Source organism: Palaemon carinicauda, chromosome 31, assembly GCF_036898095.1.
Source record: "Palaemon carinicauda isolate YSFRI2023 chromosome 31, ASM3689809v2, whole genome shotgun sequence".
Taxonomy (NCBI): domain Eukaryota; kingdom Metazoa; phylum Arthropoda; class Malacostraca; order Decapoda; family Palaemonidae; genus Palaemon; species Palaemon carinicauda.
The window spans coordinates 17,597,270-17,604,070 of record NC_090755.1 but is presented as its reverse complement, the minus strand read 5'-3'; the positions used below and the strand labels follow the sequence as shown (position 1 = coordinate 17,604,070).

Genomic DNA, 6,801 nt, shown 5'->3' with positions numbered 1-6,801 from the left:
ATGTGCTTCCAAGCATTATTCGATATGTTGCGTATCAACAGATTAATTCATGTCTTATTGATATGTTTTGGCAACATTTTGTCAGCATTGGCAACACTTATGTTGTTCTCATGATTCACTGTCTTGTTTGCCTTGGTTTATTATTGATAATTTATCTTACCATTGTTTCCACAGACTTTGTATTTTACTCTTAATAGTAGTTAAGAACCTAGTTTTAAAGTTGTAGCCTTTGCCCTACTTATTAATGTTAAGGAAGTTACTGACACGTACAAAGTGTAAACTCTGCTTTTTTCCCTATAAACAAGAAAGAGTTTAAAACTATAATTATAAACTCTTCAGATATCCCGCTATAAAATGTGGCAGAGTGAAGGCCATTCAACACAGCTGAATTTGAAGTGACAATAAGCGTTGTTCCTTCTCTCAGACCAAGGACAGATGGTGTGGAATGAATTCCATGGTGCTGGTTGATGTGCTCCTCTCTCGTTTCCCCCATGTATTTAAATGCCGGATCTGCATCAATGTAGTGGTGGTTGATATTGAAAGGCACTAAAAGAAAGGCATTAAAACTTAAGAGCGTACACATGACATAATTTTGTTGTATTTATACAGACTGTCGAAACATTAGTCCCAGCACTGCTTCCAATGTAAGGATCATCATCCTCAAGAACTGTTTTGAACAGGTTCATTTAAATTGTCATGAAATCGCTTTTAACAACTGAAACGAATTTTTTTTTCCTCCAGTGGATATGGCTTTTGCTGTGTTTACAGCTGCTACTTTGTCTTTTGAATACATTCTAGCTTGTATCCTCAAGGAGTTAAATTCTTTCTTGGCATTTTCTGTATATTTATCCAGTGTTCGCGAAGCATATAGTGCAAATAAAACTTGGTTCACATTTTTATTATTCAAGAAGTCTCTTGTTTTCTTGGCCGCCCATTCCAAATACCATGTTCCATGGATAGTCTAGTTTGACAAGAGCTGAAAATTTCTAGATGCCATCCTTATTTGTGATCAGTCTTGCCTTTGTCACTGCAACAGTTTGATCGCTTTTTACGGCTTGGTAATGCTAACGAATGTTGTTCACCACCAATGACTAAGTAATATTAAAAATTATAGCAACATACAGTCTGCTTTTCCAACTGAGGTAGCTTAGCTGCTAAGCTACCACCCTACTTGGCAAAGCAGGATGTTATAAGCCCAAGGACTTCAACAGGAAAAAATATCCCAGTGAAGAAAGGAAATGAGGGAATAAAATACACAACAGAAGAAATGAGAGAATTGTTTAAACTGGAAACACCTGATTGCTTTCCGGTATAAACAAGAAACAATTAAAACTGTAATTATAAACTATTCAGATATCTAATTTATATTCTACAGAATTGAGACTTGTATCAAGTATGTAGGTACATGAAATGACACATATAACATATACCCTTATTCTTTGTTATTATCAATTATCATTATTCATTATCATTATCCTATATGTATCATTTATTGTATTATGAATTTTCAAGCATTATTTCATGTTGCATATCAACAGATTAATTCATGTTTTATTAATAATAATGGCAACATTGTGCCAGCATTGGCAACACTTATCTGTTCCCATGATGCACTGTCTTGTTTGTCCTGGTTTCCCACTGATAATTTATCTTTCCGTTGTTCCCACGGACTTTGTATTTTACTCATAATAGATATTAAGAACCTACTTTTATAGTTGTATCCTTGCTCCACATATTAAGGTTAATTAAGTTAATAACCCGTGCAGAGTTTAAACTCCTGATTTCCCCCTATAAACAAGAAACTGTACTTGAAACTATAATTATAAAGTATTCCGATATCCCACTATAAAGTATGGCAGGGTGAAGGCTTTTCAACACAGTTGAATTTGAAATGACACAGGCGGTGTGCCAGGAATTCTATGATGCTGGATGATGTGCTCCTCTCTTGTTTCCCCCATGTATTTAAATGCAGGATCTGCATCAATGTAGTGGTGGTTGATATTGAAAGGCACTAAAAGAAAGGTATTAAAGCTTAAGAGCATACACTTGACCTAATTTGTCGTTTTTATACAGACTGTCGAGACATTAGTCCCAGCACTGCTTCCAATGTAAGGATCATTATCCACAAAAACTCTTTTGAACAGGTTCATTTGAATTGTCATAAAATCACTTTTAACAACTGAAACTAATTTCTTCCTCCAATGAATATAGCTTTTGCTCTGTTTACAGCTGCTACTTTTGTCTTCTGAAGTATGAATCCCTTCTAGCTTGTATCCCTAAGGAGGTTAATTCTTATTTTTGGCATTTTCCCTATATTTATCCTTTGTTCGCGAGGAATATAGTACAAATAAAACTTTTCAATTTTTATTATTCAAGAAGTCTTTTATGTCCTTGGCCGCCCATTCCAAATACCATGTTCCATGGATAGTTGAGTTTGACAAAAGAAGATATCTAGATGCCACCCTTATTTGATGAGTCTTACCTGTGTCACTGCAACAGCTTGATATCTTGTAAGGCTTGGTAATACTCACTAATGCTGTTCACCATCACTGTCTGTAAGTAGTAATAGGTTTATCATCATCATCATCTCCTACTCCCATTGACGCAAAGTGCCTCGGTTAGATTTCGCCAGTCGTCTCTCCTGAGCTTTTTAAATATTCTCCCATTTATCATCTCTTACTTCATTCTTCATAGTCCTCAGCCATGTAGACCTCGGTCCTCCAACTCTTCTGGTACCTTGAGGAGCCCAGTTGAAGATTTGGTGAACTATTCTCTCTGGGAGTGCGAAGAGCATGCCCAAACCTTCTCTATCTACCTCGCCATGATCTCATCCATATATAGCACTTGAGTAATCTCTCATAGTTTCATATTAGTTTAATGATGTCCATTTTATGTTAAATCGTGAATAACATTAATTGTAATGCAGGATACACGATTGTTATACAACTCTGGGCTGACTAAAGACAGAACTCTTTCATGTTCAAATTACGTGTGATGTGTATGGCAGCCCTACCTCCAAGGTTCATAGTAAGGTGGTAGTTGAATTTATAAATATTTGGTTTAATGTCTTGGAAATGTCGCAATCCTCATTATCTTTCTTGTAATTACCTTTTGAGGTGGTAGAAATTGCAGATCATCTCAATTTGTTTGCACTGCATTAACATAGTTCTCTTTCGCTACTGGTAAAGGGGGGGGGGGGGTGGAACCGCAGTTTTGCTTGGTATTATATTTAAATTGCACTTTTCATTTCTACTTTTACCGGAGTCCTTTAGTTGGATCTGTTTGTGTTTTATATTTCATTCTTTGTTATTGTTGCAATTTGAATATAATGTATATATTGAAGACTATACGTATAGGTCCATGTAGGACATTGAATTTAGTTTTTGGTTATATGCTAAGCAGGTATTGTTTGGAAGTATTAGAGGTAGTGTTATGTTTATTTGAAAAATTATAATATTTAGGGCCAGTAGGCTACTATGTCCCTTATCGCTCTCTCAAACCACGCAGAATGGTTTTTCTTCTCGCGTTTTGGTTGTGAATTTGTCTTGAAGAATTCCAGTATGTAACCAACCTGATTTTTTATTTTCCATTTTGATGGTGACATTAATTTTTTCTCAGTGTACTTGTTTAAAATTTCTCGTACTTTTTGTTCGTATTTGTTAAGACGGAGTTGTTATTCAGAATACCGTTTGCCTGGATTTTTCGTTTTTGAAGAACCTTTTGTTTTCACATTGTTAAATATTTCAGAGAATGGCCCTTCTCAATATTTTCTTTTCCCCTTAAGCTAGATTTTACTTAATTCTTTAAAGTTAAGATTCTACATTTAGGCCGTTGAACTAGTTACTTTTGATTCTGTTGCCGAGACATTTTGTTGATTGCAAATTTTCTTTATTTATTGTTCTTACTATTTTCTCATGTGCGTAAGGTTTTGGGATTTACGAGCACTTTTACTTTTATCTCCCACGCCCTGTAGACTTGTTACAAAATTTTACTGAAATGAAAAGTACTTGAAAAAGTACGATGTCAGGGTTAACATTCTAGGTACATATTGATGGATAGTCAAGTAGTAGAGCTTCTTCCATATCCTCTTTCTCTGATACCATATCCATCAAATACATTATGCATTCTATGGTAGTAACCCCTACTATACCATTGAAAGTATTTTTGTGTAACTGCGCAAGTTGACAACCGTGTATGCATGTGGTGGGGGATTGTAAAGGGGAAAGGGGGGGGGGGGGGATTCCTTAGTCTTTGTTCGTCACGTTTATTGTTACTTGCCATCGCCAATCCTACATACATATAAAAATTTTGCCGCAAAACGGTAAAAAAAAAAAATCTTGGAATAAATATTGCCTGGCATTTGCCGTTAAAAAAAAAAAAAAAAAAAAAAAAAAAAAACGATATATTGACATTAAGGTGTGACATTACGGTCACCAGCCCGTAAAAGTTAATAACAAAGTAGGGTAAAAATTACGGTCGCCTGTATTTTACTGGAATACAGTATATTTTTACGGAGAATTTCTGATTAGAATTTTTTTTTTTATAGTGTAAGTGAAGGGGTTTCTATCAAGCTTGATACAATATTAGATGTGTATATATATATATATATATATATATATATATATATATATATATGTATATATGTATATATGTATATATATATATATATATATATATATATATATATATATATATATATATATATATATATATGTATATTAATAATATTCATGTATAGTTATTCACCCAGAACATGTGTGTGTATATCGGCACGTGTCACAATCGACTTTTCATCGAACTCTTCATAGCTAAAGGGATATCGGTTAAATTGATAACTAAATCAATCAATCATGTAAATGTTGCATGATCGTTGTCGCCTGTTTCTCTGTCTCTCCTTTTTTCGTTAAATGTAAATTGTCACAGTATCATAGCAACTTTTGAAAACCAGCGCTTCAAAACCTATACAAGGTAGGAGGGCTTTTTTCGATCTTTTATTCAAGGAAGATGGTCGTTCTGTTTGTTCTGCAGCTTGCGGTTTGCCGTTTGATTTTTGTAATAGTTTCTCTTGCAAACCTACTGCTCAACCGATGGGCTTAAGTGCCTTTAAGCAAGCCATTCACGATCAGTAATTACTGAAGGAATTCCTTCAAACTTGGCAAAAATGATTGTGAATGGAGTTGTTTGAGGCCTGTCAGTACAACTGTCAGTTACACTGATGAGAATCAAAACTCTGCTTGAATTTGGAAGCGGGGCTAACGCGCACTGAAGGGAACATTGACCGTGAATGGCTACCAGTCAGTTAAGTTATCAGTGTGAACCACATGGCCAGAGTGTGAAGAATGTTGGTGCATCGATTTGGGTGAGGTTTAAGTAGTTAAGATGCTGGAAGATAGAGAATTTGGGGGAAAATTTTTTCAGTTATACGAAGAACAGCCATGCCTTTGGCAAATCAAGTCAAACATTATCTGAATAAATATAAAAAAACGAAGCGTATGGAAAATTAGCAGAAAAAAACGAAGAAAAGTATCCTGATGCAACCACACACTTAGTGAAGAAAAAAAATCAACATCTACAGGAGTAATTTCAGGAAAGAAGCAAAAAAGTCGAAGATTCTATGCAGTTTGGAACTGGGGCAGATGTGTAGACGCCAACTTGGACTTACTATGAAGATTTGATGTTTTTAAAGGATCACGAAGCTATTAGAACATCCACCTCGAATTTACAAGCATATGAGTAAGAAACACATTATTTGTTAATTATTTATCAAACAAAAAAGTTATATTATCAAAAATACAGATGGTTCATAATATAAAAGTTTATTAATAGATGTAATTTGGCTCCATATAGTAAGTCACAGCTGACTTCTTGGTCTTTCTGAAAACCTGTGAAAATGCAGTTGTTTTACAGAGTTTAATAGTTCTTAGCAATCATATGTCCTTGAAAACATAATGCTCCTTCATTGCAAAAAATAAAGTTTCTAAATATTTCCTTTGAATGCAGGCTAGCTTTTGATGCACGTCTATCGTAACCTGCATTTAAGCCTACAAGAGAGACATCATCATGATGTTCAACATTTAAATCTCTATAGTCGTCTTTCTTAGTGCTACGTGAAAAATTGTGCAGAACACTACAAGTTGCGAACAGATTGTGATGGCATGTTGAGTCCACATTTAAGGAGCTATAGAAAATCCTAAACCTAGATGTCAAAATGCCAAATGCATTTTCTACGACGTTTCTAGCACAAGATAGTCTATAATTGAATATTTTTCTTTCGTGATTCAACTCTTGCGCTGAATGGTTTTAAGAAATAATTTCTAAGCGCAAATACCTCATCTCCTATGAAAACAAAAGGTAATTCATATGCTGAATTATTGCAAACACGAGGAGAATGAATATAAATAATTAAGCCAGTCTTGTGGTTCAAATCTCGGTTCTTCCATTAAAAAAGTTATTTTATATCCCTTCCCTGTAGCCAATCCTTACACCATTTTGATTTAATCTTAATTCGTTTCTTCAAAGTAGAATGCGCCGCAACAAGCCCTAATCTCATCAACAGTAACTCATTATCACCAAAAATAGAGGAAGCCATTTCGATTGTCTAATCGCCACGGTAGTCTATCCTACACTGATGAACGCACTGACCGATAGTGGACGTCCTAGTTCTGACACTGAAGGAATTCCTTCAGTAATTACTGATCGTGAATGGGCTGCTTTAGAGGACCTCACGAGGTGCACTGTAGGCATTACTTAAGGGCTTTGCAGCATTCCTTCGGCCTCTTGTTGAACTTTTTTTTTTTAATC

At 35.0% G+C, this 6,801-nt stretch overlaps 2 pseudogenes; both read right to left on the bottom strand.

Moving 5' to 3' along the window:
• Positions 1 to 256: 256 nt before the first annotated feature.
• Positions 257 to 997, bottom strand: LOC137624617 (alpha-aspartyl dipeptidase-like; annotated as a pseudogene).
• Positions 998 to 1,871: 874 nt separating this feature from the next.
• LOC137624616 (alpha-aspartyl dipeptidase-like) lies at positions 1,872 to 6,589 on the bottom strand (annotated as a pseudogene).
• Positions 6,590 to 6,801: the final 212 nt, after the last annotated feature.